Here is a 19,505-nt window from a genome sequence, read left to right as displayed (position 1 = left end):
ACAATAGTGTTTCTTAATCCACTGGGGGGAACGAATTTGTCACCTCTCAATAAAATTCCATCCTTAACTGAAAGTTCCTCTGCCACCTGAGCAAAATTCTTTAGATCCCCCGAAAGATTTCTAACCTCTGGCCAAACATTAGCAGAAAACTTCAAAGCTTGCACCAAAATATTGTCCCTTTCGCTAGCCTCCTTCCAATCCTTTTCCGATACCACCGCGTTCCATTCTTCAACAGCATCCACCACTGACACGCACTCCACATCTTCCTCCACCATGTCATCCTCATCATCTTTGTCCATCAACATTCTGGACAAGCAATCTGCTCTGAAGTTTTTCCCCCCAGCAATGTGCCTTAACTCAAAGTTGAATTCCTGAAGTTTAGAGACTAGTCTAGTTAGCCTAGGGGAAAGACTATTAGTACCAGAGACTTTGCTAAAAATAAATGAAAGTGGTTTATGATCAGATAAAATCACAAACTTGCGACCCCAAATGTACATCTTAAATTTTTGTGCCGCCCACACACAGGCCAAGGCCTCCCTCTCTATTGTGCTGTAGTGCTTTTCAAAATCCTTCAAGGATCTAGAGGCGAAGGCTACAGTGTGTTCTTTGCCTTCAACTTGCTGACATAGCACAGCTCCAAGGCCTTTCATGCTGGCATCTACCGCAATAATGCACATGGAATCATCCCTAAACGCCTGAAGGGAACGTGCAGAGACAATCAAATCCTTGACTTTAGTAAAAGTCTCATCTAAATCTTTGGTCCAAACAAACCTTTGACCTTTCTTAAGGAGTAATCGCAGAGGTTCCACCACCTGAGCATACCCCTCCACGAACCTGGCATAGTATTCTGCTAGTCCCAGAAATGAACGCAGAGTATCCTTATCATTTGGAGGTTTAGCTTCCATCAGAGCCCTAACCACAGAAAATGTAGGTCTAATGCCAGATTCCGAAATTGAATGACCCAAGTACTCTAATTCAGACACCCTAAACTTGCATTTGTCTTCCCTGACGGTCATACCTCTACTACCCAGAATGGACAAAACTTTTTTAAGTAGGATATTGTGTTCATCCATTGTCTTTGCAAAAATCAGAATGTCATCCAAATAAGCTTGTACCCCCACCAGATCCCCAAACAAAGAGTCCATTAACCTTTGGAAAACGCTAGCTGCTGACGCTAACCCGAATGGAAGCCTCAGAAACTTAAAAGCTCCGAATGAGGTAACAAAGGTTGTTAACTCCTGAGAATCTTTAGACAAGGGAATCTGATGGTACGCGGACTTTAAGTCCAACAATGAAAACCATCTAGCTCCACCTAGATTTGCTAACAGCTCTTGAATTTTAGGGAGAGGGTGGCAGTCAACTTTAATGTTTTTATTGAGACCCCTGAGGTCCGCACATAGTCTAATCTCATTATTTTTCTTGCGTGCTACGACGATGGGCACCACCCATTGAGAGGATTCTGATGGTTCTATAATTTTGTCTTTAACCAAATCCTCAAGCATCTTTTTAAGTTCAGCCCTGACACTAAGAGGAACAGGGCGAACCTTGTGGAAAACAGGAGAAGCTCCCGGAATAAGTCTAATCTTGTGTTCCGCCCCTTTAACTAGGCCAATTTTGTTGCTAAACACATTTTTAAACTCATTTAAAAGATCAGATCTATCAATTTTTGCATCCTCTACAAAACAGATAGGGAAATCTTGCACTTTAATTGGGTTCTCATCACCTGGTACAAGGTATAAGCCCATCTTAGTGAGGTCCTTCCATCCCACTATATCTTTCCCTTTAATTGCCACATAGACTTTAGTAACGATGGATCTACCTAATACTTGAACGTTAGCCAAGAAAAAACCTAACATGTCAATATTTTTCTCCCCGAAAGCTTTTGAATTAACATCAGATTGATTTAATTTCATATTATTCCCCCATTTATCAAAAAATGTAGAGTCTCTGAGAATAGTAATGGGGGCTCCAGAGTCTGCCATCACTTGTAACTTAACATTGTCAATTATCGCTTCACATAAAGGCCCTTTAATAGGCTCGGAATCTTCACACTCAACCATTAACATGAGATTATCAAAGTTGTCACAACATTCATCCATATTCACATAGTTGACCTTAACAGATTTCTTTTGTAATCTGCAAACCTTTTGAAAATGCCCCACTTTTTTGCACAAGACACAGCGCTTATTCATGGCAGGACACCCTTTAAAATTTCCAATGTGGAATTTGGATCCACACCTAAAACAAAAATTTTGTTTATTCAGATTACCATTAGTTTTACCTTGCCATTTCTCCTTAATTTCTTTACTAGAAACAGCATATAGACCATCTTCAGATTCATCTGAAATAAAATTAATTTTCGTTGCAGTATCCACTGACATGGCTTTGGTAGAAGTTATTGATCTTTCAATACTAAGGCTAAGGTCAATAACTTCAGATAACGATGGATTCTTACAACTGAGAATTCTTTCTTTAACCTTGGAAGATGGACAATTGAATACGAATTGATCACGAATATAATTATCTAGCAAAGGGCCAAAATCACAAGTAATGGCTAATACCCTTAATGCTGAGATATATTCATCAATTTTTTCATCCTCCTTTTGCTTTCTTTTATAGAAATTGTGTCTCTCCAGCATGATATTAGGAGATTCTTCAAATTGATTTTTTAATCTAGCAATAGCCTCTATATAAACATTCCATTCCCTATCTCCTGAATCAGCAGCTGGAGGTGGAATGGGTACCAGACTCTTAAAAATGCGTTGTGCCGCTAACCCAAGACTTCCAAAGAGAAGAGCAAACTTCCTAAGAGGAGAATAGTCAGATGCATCAATTGCCAAAATGTGATTTTCAAACAAGCCAAACCACTCAGACCACAATAAGGTAGGCTTTCCAGGTTTCTCTAGGAAAGGAGGAGGTTGAGTGACCTCCCTAACAGAAGCCATGTTATGAATATTAAACAGTAAATGCTAGAGAATAAAATATAAAATGTGCAATAATAAAATTAGCAAGGCTTATTTCACACCAGTAAAATACAATAAAACAAGAGAATAAACGTGTAAAACTTATTACATAAGCAAAATATAAAACCTGAATAACACGATCTGCTGGAAAGAAAAAGGTTTCATTAATGGCTCGAAATACAGTTTCAAGCGACTGCTGTTGTTAACGCTTGTCCGTGAGGCGTGTGAATCGCCGAGGTCACACGCAGATAATAAAACAAGACGTGTGAATCGTCGATAAAACACAAGCGCCTATAGATGAAGCTTCCGACTTTACAAAAATGGCCGCCGTGCGTAGCGTCGTACGTGCGTAGCGTCGTACTTGCGTAGCGTCGTACTTGGGTAGCGTCGTACTTGCGTAGCGTCGTAGGCGTGAATCCCAGAATTCCACGCGTATCCCAGAGTTCCAGGCGAAGACTGTGCGGTGTTCTGAAGACGCGATGCCAGCGTTCCAGGGAGACCGGTAAGCGCGTAATTCAAAATGCAAACACAGACGGGCTTACTTCCAATCCCCTCGACAAACCCGAAGACAATCCACTTGACCAAATAAACCAGTATGGCGTGAAGAGGTCATCAAAGAATCGCTTGAACAAATCCAAATTTGACGGAATTAAAAAAATGAAAAATTCGTCAAAAATCCTTTCGCGTGGGTCGGTGATGGAAACAATCCCATCCTCGTCGCCAATATGTAGAAGACTAATAGTCTTAAATAAGATTCCAGAGAAGGAATATAATCCAATTGAAGTTTATTGGTAGGTTTCCAATCACAGGAGGAGCGCCTCATCAGCCAGGAGTCCAAGCAGCAACTGACCATACACAACGGACACCTGGCTTCAGGAGGTGCCCTTACATTCAAATGAATACATGTGTACATTCTGTGCATGTGCTGGTACATGCGAGGACAAATAGCACGAGCACAGAACCATCAAGAATAACAATACACTACAGATGTGCATTGTGAAAGTTTTCTTTATGTTTATTTTGAGGCCGAGTGAGTCCATAAATGTGGCATATTTGTTAATTTGTATCTGGAGTTGGTTCAGGGTCCGTGCTAAAATAACTGAGTCATCAGCATATAGCAATGTGGGTATCGGGCGGTGGTTTATCTGGGGTAAGTCCTGGCTCCCTTCCAACATGGCCAATTTAAGCTGAAAATAGAGCAGAAGAAAGAAAAGCAAAATTTCATTTTGTGGCTTTAAACAGCTGCTTTGTAACCTGACGCGCGCCTTTTACCTCAGCTACTGACTCTGGCAGCAGGCATTGTGATGTCAGAACTCGACTGCAATAACTTAATACAGACGAGTTCTGATGTTTTTCTTAATAAACTGCAACTGGGTGCCTCACAAGTTGCTGATTACATAAGGGATACAGTACCCCCTGCTGTACATTATAAGAGTATTCCAAGTCACCAAGAAGTTCCATAACCACAAAGAGGAACAAAGCTGAAAGCCAAGTTCCTCCATAAGGTTATGGAACTCCAAGGTCTTACAAAGTACTTATCATGTATGCCATGGGTATTTATTCCATGTAATATATGATCACACCGTCACCTTTCCCACAAACCACTTAAAACCTCGGAGTGAGCTGCTTCGTGTGAAAGAGCGAGCCTGTTTGCAAACATTAAGAACAAAAATAAATCATTTATTGCAGAATTAAACACAGCAAAATCCTGTTAAATATTTTTTGCAAACCGATATTAGAAACAGTTTAATACAAGCCAGTTAAAAAAAGAAAAACTGCAATAACTCGTTATGTGTAGAAACATGCAGAAAGGTTCTAGCTTTTCTCTATCTAAGGAGTGCAAAAAATAAACATATTCACTCTGCTTGTCACTGTAAGTGATTAAAATAGAGCAGGAGAAAGAAAAGTAATATTCCATGTGTTGCTTCAAACAACTGCTTTAATTATGCTCTGTGACCTGACTTGCCTTTCCTCTCAGCTGCTGGCTCTGGCAGCAGGCAAAGAAATGAGTCACTGCAGTTTATACAGGGATTACCGAATCCCATGTAGTATAAAGAAATTAGAGACAGGCGTTTATACAGAGATTGCAGAATCCCATAAGTTATACTGGATTATACGTCAGAATATCGTACATAAAAAAACTGCCATACAAAAATAATGTAGGTGTAGCATGAATATAGACTATCAAAATATTGTGAAGTATGTATGTGTTGGTAAAAATAGATTCTCTGTTATTTAAACCATAAGTAATGCTCTTGAAATTATAAATAATGTCTACGTACATATGTGCTTATGTTATGCTTATTTTAAGTGCATATATGCTTATGTTAAACTTTGTAAATCTATATTTACCTATGGATATTTACTTTTGAGATATGTTTGTATTTATTTTTAATGTTTTATTTTATTTGAGAAGAATTTTAAAAAGAGAGAAACATTTCAATCATCAGCCATGATTAATGTGAATTACATTGCACAGAGGGGGGGTACAGTTATACATATATAGTATAAACCACAGGTAAAAAAACTTTCAAAAAAAGTCAGCTTAAGAAGACATTATTAAATGCAGGAAATCTAAAAATCAAAAGTTCATTACTAAGGTTACCTAAAAGTGCATTAAAGACTGAAGGTGAAAAATATTCATTGTTTTACTGTTCCTTACGCATATAATAAAGTGCACAGGCAGAATTTATACCAAAGTGCATATAAAGTTCAGTAATATTCAATCAACCAATATCATTATTTCAATCACTTAAGACCACAAAAGTCAATTATCAATAAAATACACAAACCCACAATGAAGAGAGGAAGAGGTAGACAGAGCTCATAATAGAATTCTTTTCTTAATTGACTACTAAATAGAAATTTAAAAACAAATAGGTTTTGGAACATTTACTAAAAACATTAATATATTTATGTTGTTAAAACCACACTAAGTGATATAAAAGAATCCTTATAAAACATAGTACAAATGCTGATTTCATAGGTCTAAACAATTGGGAGCCCTAAAAAGTATGCGTCCGCAGTTAGGCACAGACAGTCCGGATTGGGATTAAACAAATATTCACCAGTTTGTATTGTACAGCATATATATAAAAGGATTTGGTATAAGCTCCGCCTATAGTTTATACCAAACAAGAGTTAAAACATAGGTCTGCCGGCGTAACACTGGCCTACCTGTTTCCATGTCTTTTTACCTCATTTACAAATCGTTAAATCGGATGGGCTGGCAATCTTGGTCATTTTTTTCCCCAATTAGCCTTATCCAATTTAAGACTCTAGCAACAGATTTAACACACAGTGCATTTGTGTTGGTCAGTAGTTTTCTCATTGCGGTGGCACTACTCCTAACATCCATATTTCTACATAGTGGCTTCAACCATTTTCTCCACGGGGCCTGATAGGCTGGGCAGACAAATACAATATGAAAGTAGGTCTCCGCATACTCCATACACAGTTTGCAGTTACTGTCATTTAGATTGTACCATTTGCTTGCAAACGAGTTTACAGGTAATGAACCCACCCGAAATTGAAAATAAAGATCTCTGTCCCTTGGTTTGTTAATGACATCTCACAAGTGCTCATATTGGGACAGGGCTTACACTTGAAATAGTTGCTTGTCAGCTATGTTGACTCTGAGGTTAATATACCAGTCTTCACCACCATGGACCAATAAAGCCCTTTCATATCTTTTTTTGTAGGAGATTTTTGGCCCTCTGGGTCATTCCATGAATGTCGCATTCCCATACTAACCAGTGACTTTTTGATATTTTGTGACCACTTAATTTTACATGAGGTGTCAAATTCCAATACGTCTTTTAGAGCAGTGGCGTAGTGCAATAACTCAGGGGTTGTCCTTAATCTACGCCAATATGCTATTGGACGAAACTTGTCAACGTCGTCCAGTCTACTGCAACCTAGGTCGTAGAAAACTAGCTTCAGTGGAGTGCTCTGTGGTAGGCCAATAACGTTTCTCACAAATTTGGTTTGGGCTAGAACTAGTGGCGTTAGGTTATCGAATCCCCAGAGCTCAGCACCATAAGTTACAGAGGCAATAACTTTGGTATTATAGATCTTGAGTAATGGATGCATTGGTTGAGTTAGTGAAGATTGAATTCTTTCAACAGAGCACTAGCTGAGTGACGATGTTTTAGGGCCATAGTTTCTATCTGGGGTTTCGAGTTAAGTTTGTTCCCTAGCGTAAACTCCTGATAATTAAAAACATCTGTTTGGTTAGGAGTTTGTCGTTAAGATACACCTTTCCCTTAATGGCCTGATGTTTATGGAGGACCATAAACTTGGTTTTGTCCGCATTTAACACCAGACCGCGATCTTTGCAAAAACCTTCAAACCTCGTTAAAGCCCTCTGCAAACCACTCTGCGTTTTTGAGATGATAGAGTATCATCAGCAAACATAAGTATGAGTGTTTTTATGCCAGCAAGGGAAGGTCCATCTGGCGGGAATGTGGAAAAGTAGTCAACAACCCCATTAATGAACGGTGAAAATAGTGTCGGTGCCAAGACACACCCTTGGTGAAACCCTTTAGATACTGGGAATTGGGTGGTAATATTTACCTTAGAACTCCAACGGACTTGGGCATAGTTCCCTGCATGCAGGAGCTCCACAGCAGATATTTCAGCAGGCATACCCAAATCCTTGAGGATCCTTCAGAGTTTGTGACGGGCGCCCGGTCAAAGGCAGATTTTAAATCCACAAATGCGGCGTAGATGGCGCCTCCCGCCAGCACAACAATGTGCCAGTAAATTAAAACGAACCTAAAGACCTGGTCTATCATACTCACATTGGTACGGAATTCTGCCTGCAATGGGGTCAGTATGTCCTGGTCAACAATCCAGTCTTGTATTCTATTTAATATCATTCTAACTAATACTTTTTGCATGGCTTCTATAAGACTGATTGGTCTGTAATTGCCTGGGCACGAACAAGCACCTTTTTATAAATAGGTAAAATCTCAGCGCCGTTCCAAGTATCGGGGATGGGAGTTCCACTGGCTATTGCATTCGCTAGCAAGAGTATGTACGCTTGCCAGATAGCCCTGTCATTTTGGAATAAATCAGCCGGATGCCATCAGGGCCAGGGGTAATATTCAATACTGCAGTTCCTTACAAATATAGTAAAGTGCTTAAGCAGATTGAATACTGACTGGATGCCATTATCCCTCACGACCATATTACATAATACAATGGAAATCACTTCAACAATAAAGTGGAGTAAACCAACAATTATATTTTCGATCACACAAGACTCGATTGACCACTCAGTCCTGTGACATAGTAAAGAACTACTGTGACCCCGTCCTTGAAGACATAGCACAAGATTCACCATAACGGGATCTCAAACTATGCTGAACCACAGAGCCCTGCTTTGTATTACATTTAAATACCACCAGGAGGCATTAAATCACTTTAAACCCCGACCCTCTTTGCGTAGGCTTCCTCAAATTGCTTCGTGCTAATTATTTTATTCAACCATTCTTGATATGCAGGAACCCTGCAGGTTTGTAACTTGTACAAAATAAGAGAGGGGGCTAAAATGAAAATAAATGACAGGAACCTCTGTCCTGATTTTGCTAAGTTTAAAGATTGCCCATTTTTTAGACGACAAAAGAGTACACAGGCAGGACACAAATCAACTGTTACTCCCACAGCCAAACTTAAAACCGAAGACAATGGGACCCAAAAGGGCATAAACACTGGCCAGGAGTACAAATGTGTGATCAAGTAAAAACCAGCAGGGTCACTGTTCCTAATAAAGAAGAAGACGAAGAGTGGAATGGTCAAAAGGGACAGTCAACAAGACTGTTCTTGTGGTCCTCACTCATCCCGAGGGATGTCATGCTTCATCATCGGGCGGGTGTTCCTCGTCGGGCCGGTGCTACAATGCCCTATGGCTCCCCCAAAGGGTCACTTTAGCAGACATCTTGTGAGTTTGTTGCTGTGAGAGGAGTGCAAGGGAGTCCAATGTGAAGTGCAAAGTGGAGTGTGGTGATAGGTCAAAACTGACTAGGAGATGTCATATGCTACTTTATTCTATACACTCCCCAGACAGATTAAAAAATCAAGTGTTATTGCTACTAATAGGATCAATAATGTACCCAAGTGGCTTAATCAAGTAGAGTAGGGGTCGACATATTTTGCGCCCTTTGGATCCACAGCACTTCTTCCAAACAAAGGAAAGGGTGAGTTAACTGCCTCACTCTTGGTCCCCTACAATTTAAACTCCACGTGGTGCCTGTGTGTGGTGATAAAAAGATACTGTACCACAGGAGAGGTTGTCCAATAAGCCCTAATGGTTGATGCAAGGGATGCGCACTGTGTGCGGCATATTCATGAGTGCTTCTTCTCTGGTACACCTACCCTGTCCCTCTGCTGCTCACCTGGGTCAAGGCACTGGACCTTTATCTGCTTCTAGTCCCTTATTTTTATGTTGATATTAGTAAAAAAAATAGGTAACCAGCCCCCTTCACCCTTGTGCTTACAACGCCAGCAATTATCAAGTGCCTAAAACATTCTATTTAGGGTTGCTGGAGTGTAATAGGCCATCCAATGAGAGAGGAACATCATTCTTTTGAAGTTTGCACTGTCAACAACTTATGGTCTAAAAGTGATATAGTCTGCCAGTCTCCCTCTAAAAAATGGCAGTGTGTTGTTAACCAGATTGTATCTAAAATATTCTTAATAACATTTGGTATCACCTCTAAATTCCAAATTAGCCAATACCAATTCCCTATGCCAACCATTCCAGAACTAAAGAAAGCTCGAAGTGCAGTATGCATAGTAAGACTGGGATTGAAATGTTGAGTCCTGAAAAAAGATAAGATCTGATGATAGCGCAGGAAAAGTTGCGGCTCTTATTCACCACATTGAGCAGAAATCTCGAGCCATGTCACCCATCTACCCGGTAGAAGAAAATGCCCCAACTCCATTTACCCAAAATGATCCCAAAGACTACATACAGGCAGGGAGATTGATAAACCCAGATTCCCTAATTCCTGAATTTTGAGAGACATGCACCCTGAAGAAACATTATTTGAACAATATATGCTGAAAACCTGACAATTATCTAGTAAAACCTTATATTCATTGTTTTCTTTTTGATTTTGGAACCTAAATAAAAAAACTGTCATTGAGTGCCAGTATCCTGCATCATTTTATTGAGAAAAAAGGAGTCAATCATGCCTCTGCCGTCCAGAACCCTTGCATACAAATCCAAAAGGGCTCCCTGATAGTAGCTTTGAAAATGGGGAAAGACCAACTCGCCTTGTAAGGTATCCAGCTAGAGGGCGGAGAATTTACCCTGGATGCTATGTTGTTCCAAATGAACTGTCTAAAAAGCACATCCAAAATCAGCAAAATAACTACTATTCACTTTAGAGGGGACGTTGGAATAAACTAACTGCAACAACGGGAGAACAGACATCCTTATAAGAGTCACTCTGCCGACCAAGGCCAGAGGGAGCAAGGTCCATCAGTCGAGTAGCCTCTTCATTTTATAAAACACTGGGAGATAATTTGATTGAAAAAACTTGGAATATTCTTGAGTGTCGTATACCCCTAAATAATGAATCCGCGTCTGATCTTGGGCTTGTGGATGCAGAAGGGCCGGAAGAGCGTCAGCAGCAGAATTAAAGAGCAGAACTTCTGTTTTTATTGGACTGATCTTGTATTTCTCTCAATGTCTTAAAACCAATCAAAATCGTATAAAACCTGCAAATTATTGCATTTTTCCTTTTTTGTATATAAAGAATAAGATCATCTGCACACATTTTTGCTTGGTCATACCCAAAAGAGGGGCCTCAATAGCCTGTAAAGCCCTTTTCCTAATTGTGAGAGGCTCTATAAAATATGTAAATAAAATATGCGAGGTACTGATGTGCCCCTTTATTGATTGCCACAGTGCCTGCTAGATGGGATGTAACAAAAATGTGGGCATTGACCACATGGTAAACCTTTGATAACATTCTGATGAAGTGAGGAGGAAACCCAAATCTTTCAAGGCCGAAGAACAACACATCCCAGTTAACCAGATCAAAGGCTTTTTCCGCATCAACCATAATACTACTGCCTTTGTCTGGTTATATGAGAAGAAATCGATTGCCTTGAGTTAAAAGCTCCCATTCACAGCCATCTGCCATCCAGCCACAAAACCTGTCCGGTCCTTATGAATTAAAACCTGAGCTAGTGGAGTGATAGGAATTGCCCATAATTTCTTAAAGAGCTTATAATCATTGATAGGCAAACGAATTGGCCTACAAGAGTTAAAGTCTTTAGGATTCTTGCCCTTTTTAGGTCAAGCCTAGCACAGCGCACATGCTCTGCTCGACTTTATGAAAGGGCTTTAAAAATCTCCCCAAACGCTCGCACACGCTCGTGCGTGTGCTTTTGGTTTTGTCACATGGTATTGGCCTTTGCGTGCGTCTTTTTAACAAAGATAGCACACAATTGGCCAAAGGTGTCTTTTTGTCCCACCTTTTCTTGGAATGTTGACGCTTACGGCCTCTTCCTTGCAGTTACGCGCAGAGGCATGCAGTGTGCAATCTGCTTCGGGTCACATTTCAAAGCTTGGTTTTAGTTGCTTTCACTTTCGCTGCCACATTTTTACAGCGCGGACACCTCTCGCGGGACGCTGCAGCTGCATTCCTCGCATCCCACGGCGTTTTGCCTGCGGGAGCGAGCAGTTGCAGTGCCTCCTTGGTTTTTTAATTCTACGGGTGCTTGCGCGGGGTGGAGGTTCCCCGAGGCGTGGAGTTTCAGCCTTTCCACCAGGTGCCCGTGCTGCCCCATCTCAGCTCTGAAAGCCTTCCACAAGTAACATTAAAAACGCAAAGTAGTAAGTGCGATTTTTGCAGTTATGTCCAGTATGTTGCTGTTTATGTGCCGCTTTAGGGGATGTATATTTAGGGAGTGAGGGAGGCGAGAGTCTCTGCTTGGTTATTAGGTTGCATTTTTGTTCATCCATGTTGTTTATCTTCCTATTATTTTGGAGCAGTTTCTAACATGCTATTATTTTTGCAAACATTGTTTTCTCCAGAGTTGTGAAGTTTTCTGAACTCCACCACTGAAATAGCTGTGCTGGCGAGAACCTTACTATAGCGTTTTAAAATTGTATTTGTTATCTGGCGAGTGTTTTGTTGGTGTACGTCTCCCTCCCGTGGCTTTATTGAAAATGGGGAGGGAGGTGGGAATGGACGCAACATCATTTAGAGGCTTTTGATAATTGCATTTGGAAGTCCTTGCACCAAGTCCTCGCAGATATGTGGTACTTGTTATCATCTCCTGTTTCGTGTGTATAAGTGAGCACTTGTGAAGCGTCCTTTTCAGACTTATTTACCCTTTTTCACTCAGTGGAGCTCTGTATCGCTGCCTCTTAAACAAAGAAACCCCATTTCCCAGGTGTGTGTGCAAAGAGCTGCCGACCCTCCTGGCTTGGCTGTGAACTACCTGTCCCGTGGAGTGCCTTGATCGTCCTCCCAACGCCAGAGGAGGCTGCCATGGCCTCGGCACTCCACGTGGGGGGCAGCCATGTCGCTTCTTGAGCAGCAGCATGCTTTGGGTTAGTCCTGCCGGGTTGTGGGCACGGACGGCAGTTAGTTGCTGCTCTAGTTATAGGCCCTTGTCCTACCACTTGTGGAGGCGGGTCCAACATACCCTGTCAGATGGCTACTGTAACACCTACCAGTGCTGAAAAAGACTGCACCTCTTGCTAGAGCCTGACAATGAGCGGTCGACAGCTGCAGCCCAACTTTCCAGTGCAGTACCCACAATTCGCTGCGAACCTGTGCCTACTGAAAGATGTTTTTACCCAATTCTACGTGTTAAGGGTTCACTCCTTTCTGTACTGTGGATTTAACCCGATATTCCCCGGGACCCCTGGTTATGGTGTGGGCTGCCACATAGTTTGTATTTTGGCTCTTCTCAGTCATTTATCTAAGCTTCCTGTACATGTCTTTTGTCCACAAACTGTACTCTCATATCGAAGCTGACAGGAAACAAGCATTGGTATAGCCAATAGGTGGCGCCTTTTGGACCTTGTAAGTAAAAAAACAAACGACTTAAGTATAATACTTCACGTTTTATATTTACTTCGTATTTAGGATGCAGTAAATGTAAATGTGAAGTCTTACACTTTTTTTTACTTACAAGGTCCCAAAGGCGAGACTTATTAGCTATGCCAATGCTTGTTTTAATTAGTTGACAATAGTTGATTCCTTGAAATAAGATGAGACTTCACTCCCGATTTAATATAATTGAATAATTCAGTCAAGAATGGCAACAATGTAACAGCAAACTTTTTATAAAATTCGTCTGGGGAGCCGTTATTGCCACAGGCAATAGACATTTTGGCTAAAGTGTCTTTTATTTCTGTAGGTAAAAAAAGTGGTCATAAATTAGTCCGCCGGGGAATCTCCCAGAGACAGTGTTCTAATAGTCTGAAAATATTGAGTTATACTTGACTGAGAAGTGGAATAGCTGATTTCATATACACACTTGTAGTGCTCAACAAAAACCAGAGGATCTTGATCATTATCCAATACTAGGTCACACAAAGCAGGATTAATCAAGTTCCTAACAAATGCAGTCTCTTGTTTTACCCGGACTGACCAAGCCAGATATCTCACAATCTGTTGGCTTTCTTTGTATATTTGCTGATGAAATGCCCCAGAGCTAGTAATTTCTTGCAACACAAAGAAATCCCTCAAATTCTGCATGGCCTTTTCATAGGCTGATGGGTATCTACTTAATTGTGATACAGACGGAAAGGAGGCAGTGGCAGTGTCCCTGACCCGCTTTGTGACCTGACTTGAGTGTAAGCAATCGCGCTGCGCTGAAAAACGCTATTCTTTTAAAATTGTTCTGAATGTTATGTACACTCTGACTAGTGCTTTTTAAAATTCACTTTCCCCTGCACCACACGCCACTTCACTGATTGTAGGATCTGTTTCCCTGCATCGGTTCGCTGGGACACTTCCGGGCGGCCAGCATGCAGAGCGGTTAGCGCTCTAGTGCACAACTTCCTGTGGCTATTTAGCCCTCACAACATCCTGAGCGGCAGCGGTCGCGCGCAGCCCCGCCGAAGACCCGCCAAAGAGCTGCCCGTCTGCGCCCGTCCGCGCTAAGGCAGCGCCAAGCGCCGGGCACTCTGCTCCTCATCCTGGCACTAAGGCGGTAAGATGTGTTACTCCAAATCCGAGCTGCTGAGCTTTCAGCATTCCTCCTGCTCCTGCACCAGACGCAACCCTGCCCATATACACCATCCGCTTGTTACTCCCTCCCAATTGTGCTCTACTTCCAAACGTAAATCTAAACCCCTCCCTGTCCACACCTTCAGGCTAGGACACCTTAACGTAAGATCCATGTATAAACATCATTCAGAAATTCATGATCTCTTAATAGACCATTCTCTAGATGCCCTGTTCATGACTGAGACATGGCTCCTTGATGAGATGGACTCGGTCTGCAACCTGGCAACACCTACAGGCTATTCTATCTATACTGTGAACAGGGGCACGAGAGGGGGCGGGCTAGCGCTCATAATCAAATCTCACTTTAAGTGCCAACTCGATAAAGTAGACATCAGAGGTAGCGAAAGTGCTCGCTTCTCGATTAAAGTCAACCCCCAGTTCTGCGCTACCGGCCTCCTGGTCTATAGACCTCCTGGCGCTGACATTCCGTTCACTAACTCCCTTCTTCAATACCTGAATACCAATGTTATTAACTCTGCCAACTTTACGATTATTGGCGATCTTAATTTGCATCTTGACAAGAACACCGAGTCTAAAGCGGCAACTTTTTTAGCGGATCTTGCGGCTTTCGAACTCAATCAACTTGTCTGTGGCCCTACCCATAGAGCAGGACACCTCCTTGACCCCATTTTCTCCAACATCACCGGCGGGTCCTCTGGTACACCTATTCCCATGACCTGGACTGATCACTATTTAGTGATGTTAACCATCCCCTGTAACTCAAGTCCCGCAGTAGCATCCACTCCCTCAGTTCAGAAACGGCCATGGAGAAAACTCCGCCTCGATGATCTACATGATATCCTAGCATTAAATCCTCTACTCCCGAGTGACGACCTGGATGCAGGCTACGATCAATTCTGCCTCTGGATTACCCAGGCCCTCGACACTCTTATCCCTGCCAGATGGACCAAGGCCCGCATTCACACGGCGAGTCCATGGTACAACTCAGAACTTGCTACCTTGAAAAAGGAATGTAAGAAGGCAGAGTGACGCTGGAGAAAAAGCTATGATGCCAGCCTTAAACAAGAATATGTCCTGCTCCAAAAAACTTACCACCGTAAAGTCTGCAGAATAAGAGCGGCATATTATGCCAGTGAAATTAACAATAGCTCTAACACCTCAAAATCGGTTTTTAAAATTCTGAAAGACCTCACGGCAAAAAAATCTGTCAACGCCATCACTACCTCGCCCGACCTCTGCAACAACATGGCTAATTTTTTCACAGATAAAATCATGAAGATATACGACTCTTTCCCCAAAGGCCCACAGTCACCGGTTACCTTTGATCCTACTAGGCCTTCCCTCACTTCCCTTCCTACACTTGACCGTGAGACTTTCTCTAAAATCTGTAGAAAGATTAAATCCGGGTCTCCGGCAGATCCCTTAAAGCCTGACCTTTTCTGTGACGCTCATGTACTCATCACAGATCACGTCCGTGACATCATCAATCGGTCACTCTCCACTGCCAGTGTTCCTATCAAATGGAAGCAGGCATGGGTGTCCCCTATTCTAAAAAAACCTACCTTAGATCCCTCACTTCCGGAGAACTTTAGGCCGATCTCCTTGCTCCCTTGGCCTGCTAAAGTGGCCGAGGCACACGTCAATAACATCTTGTCCAACTTCCTCCTCACCAATAACATCCTGGATGACTCCCAACACGGGTTTAGAGCTGGCCATAGCACCGAGACAGCCTTGCTCAGTGTCTCTGAAGACCTCCGTTCCATTCTTGACGCCGGTGGTACTGCAGCACTGATCCTATTGGACCTCAGTGCTGCCTTCGATATGGTGTCACATGAGGTCCTCTTGATGAGACTGGAGGAAATTGGAGTCACAGGGGCAGCCCTGGGGTGGTTCAGAGACTTCCTGTCTAACAGGTCTTTCAAAGTCTCCACCCCCCCCTTACATCTCGAAGGAGCATAGCATTGGACAGGGAGTGCCGCAGGGCTCGTCCCTTAGCCCTACCCTGTTCAATGTCTATGTCCGCCCGTTAGCGGAGGTGGCCAAAAGGAATGGAATGGCTTTGGTATCATATGCAGACGATACCCAGTTGGTGGTGGCTTTGAATAACAACAGTGGTCTGGAAGCCCATCTCTTTAAACAGACATTCATTGACATCACCAACTGGATGACGGCGAATTTCCTCCAATTAAACGCCGGTAAAACCGAGATTCTCCTCTTGGGAAAAAACACCACTTCCTGGGGAGATAACTGGTGGCCTGACATTCTGGGCCCACCCCCCAAGCCAAAAGACTGTGTCAAAAATCTAGGTGTCTGGGTCGATTCGGATCTAAAATACACCATCCACACCAAGAAAGTGGCTGCCACATGCTTCGGCATTTTACGCAACATCAGGCCTATCCTGAAGTTCTTTGACTGTCGCACCCGCCAGCTCATCGTCCAGGCGACGATCCTTTCTAGACTGGACTATGCCAGTTCTCTCCTTTTGGGAGCGAACCTGGCCGAAACCACCAGACTGCAGAGAGTCCAGAACGCGGCTGCCAGGGCTTTGGTCGGCCTCCCTCGCCACTCTTCAGTTTCAGGAACCTTAAGAAAACTGCATTGGCTCCCGGTGGGAAAAAGGATCCAGTTTAAGGCTCTATGTTTAGCCTTCAAGATCCTCAAAACCGCCTCTCCCCCACTGCTGAGTCCCCTCTTGTCTGAGTACACACCCAGCCGATCTCTCCGCTCAGAGGGACAACATCTAGTGATCATTCCCCGCACTAGACTTGCCAGAGTTGGTGGACGTTCTTTTAGCCTCCTTGCTGCCAAGCTATGGAACAGCTTGCCTGTAACCATACGGGGGATGCATGATCTCTTAGCCTTTAGAAAGGCCATCAAAACCCATCTTTTCCAATAATCTGTTTTCTGTGCACCTTCATTCCGCATTCTGGTCAGCTCACAGCGCCGGGACGCCCCTTGGCTGGGGCAGCCGCGCGCTATACAAATTCCCATAACATAACATAACATGATCTATGGCCAATTGACAGTTTACATTCTAGCTGTGATATTTTTGTAGCACAGCTTTTAAAACTTGTTATTCTGGTAATATAATTTATGCGGTAGGACTAATATTAAAACATATCCAGTGGCTCTCACTACAGCTTTGAAGGTGGTACAGATTTTTTCTGTTCCTCTTGTATGTTGCATTCTCGTCCACAATCAGGAGGTTTGTTGAATTTTTTCTAAGTTCGGTACGACCTTAAGTTGTAAGCACATATTTCCATCTCTTTGAATGCACATTTATTAATTGCTCATTGGCATCATTTGGCTAATTCCTGTGCACTTTCACTACTTGCTTGCAGAAAAGTAAGGACATGTGTTCCGTACAATAAGAGTTTTACTAGGACAGTTTTGCAAAGTTTCCACACTTTGCAAACGTTGGGAGGGGCGGCCCTGCTACTACCTCCTATATTACATGGGGCTGATATTGCAGCACTGCTGCAAAATCAACCCCCACCCTTCCGCCCCAATGGGAAAATGCCCGGTGGCCGCTACAGCCAGTCCGGCCGTGGGCGTGACCTCAACTCATTCCATGGAAGCTGTCATAGGACAAAAGTGCATGGTAGCAATGGAATCGAGTAAGAATGAGTTTGTGCTGTGTTTATTTGTGCAGTCCCATCTCTATGTAGGAGGTTTGTTGGTAGTCAACAGTTTATAGTAACACACCGCGCGAATGTACTCAAAATCAGCGTGAGCATAAATTTCATGTAGAGGTTTTTTTTTCAAAAGCCACCTTTGAAGCAGGAATACAGGTCTTATTTCTCCAATCTGTACGATAAACTATTTAACAGTTAATGTTCACATAGCTTCTTAATGAAAACAAAATTGTAGCCCAGAGAAAAGAAAATAAAGTAACATAAAAAACAATGGAAAGAGGCAGCTTATGGCTCATGACTTAGACATCAAGCAGAAAAGTGTCATATTTCTCAACACCCAAGAACAGTCGCAGCAAAGCATATGCCTCACCGTAGATTTCTAAGAAGTGAACTAAGTATTGAATGAGTATGTGTACACAAGTGCGCAGTACACTGTGGCGAATGCTCCATAGCAGCAAAAGAATACAAATACATACAGTTCATTCGTAATAATGTCCCCTTAAGTAAAACAAACATTTACTCAATTTCCAGTAAGCCTGCAGGGAAGGGCAAAACACATAGCTAAATCCACTTATTGCCCAGTGGAAAATCATAATATAGTGCCATCAGCACGTATCTTGAGCCAGTGTACTAACTTTTTGTAGTGTTTTGTACAAATGCAAAGTTCTTTCAATAAAAGGAAAAAAAACTCAATTTAATGGTGAAATCCTGCTGCCAATATGTTAGACTCCTCATTTCACTTTATAATCTCACCCCCATCCTTAGGAGATCCGCTCTTCATTTCTGAATCCTGAGATAGGTGATCTGTTGTCTGCTGTTGTCTCTTCCGGGATCCTTCTGTCTGGGGTGCAACCTGAGTGTGAAGTTTGTCTTCCCAGTGTGAAGGACTACTGGAAAGCCATGGTCTGCCTGGGTCCTAGCTTCCCAATGTTCGGTCTTCTCAGGAAGAGTTAAGAGGACTTTCTAGGCTGAGACCACGACACACCTCTATGTCCGCAGCAGCTTCAGAATGAATGCGGCCTTCTCCATCCATGGTGGGATCCGGACCACTGCGCAGATCCCATGCACTAAAGGGCTTCTTCAAGGGTTGCATGCTTCTGTTGAACACCACTGAGTATCTTACCCAGCGCACACTGCAGGTACTCCTACAGCCCTTCACTTGCTCTAGACTGCAGAGCTCCTCACTGACAACTCCAGGGGTATCATGGATTGAATCACTAAATGTAGTGACCAGCACTCAGTAATGGGGTCACTATAGAGTGTTCTCCCATAGTGCTGTGCGTTCATGAGGCAAGAGGGGAACAAGTGACTTAGGCCTGGAGCCACCCCAGTCTGCCAATCAATGACTAAGGCAGACAGAGGAAATCCTCACAGGTACCCACCAGGCTAGGCTGCTGGGACCTGGGCATGCTCAGTACTGTGCACAGTACAGGTACAAGTAAGCCATTGTCTAGCAGTACTGGGCAGGAATTCATCACCTCTAGGAATGGCCTCTGAGTCCAGCCAGCCGGGGTGCTGTATACACCCACAATGTGTCTGCCGCTTGTCGCCAGTGGCAGTCCCAGCAGGCCTGATTCCAATATCGAAGTAATGGCATCGGGCCACCACTCGCCGTACTGTGCTGCTGCACAGACTGAAGAAGGAAAGAGCCATAGCGGCTGACAAAAGCACTGGACACAAGG

The 19,505-nt window shown here is 42.9% G+C and overlaps 1 protein-coding gene across 1 annotated transcript in view; it reads left to right on the top strand.

Annotated features, from left to right (window-relative positions):
- The window catches only part of CDK18 (cyclin dependent kinase 18), a 644,959-nt gene that overhangs the window by 118,181 nt on the left and 507,273 nt on the right, over window positions 1-19,505 (top strand). The gene's annotated exons all lie outside the window — the stretch shown is intronic.

Source organism: Lissotriton vulgaris, chromosome 5, assembly GCF_964263255.1.
Source record: "Lissotriton vulgaris chromosome 5, aLisVul1.2, whole genome shotgun sequence".
Taxonomy (NCBI): Eukaryota; Metazoa; Chordata; class Amphibia; order Caudata; family Salamandridae; genus Lissotriton; species Lissotriton vulgaris.
Note: the sequence above shows the minus strand (reverse complement) of the source record. Positions and strands in the feature narration are given on the sequence as shown.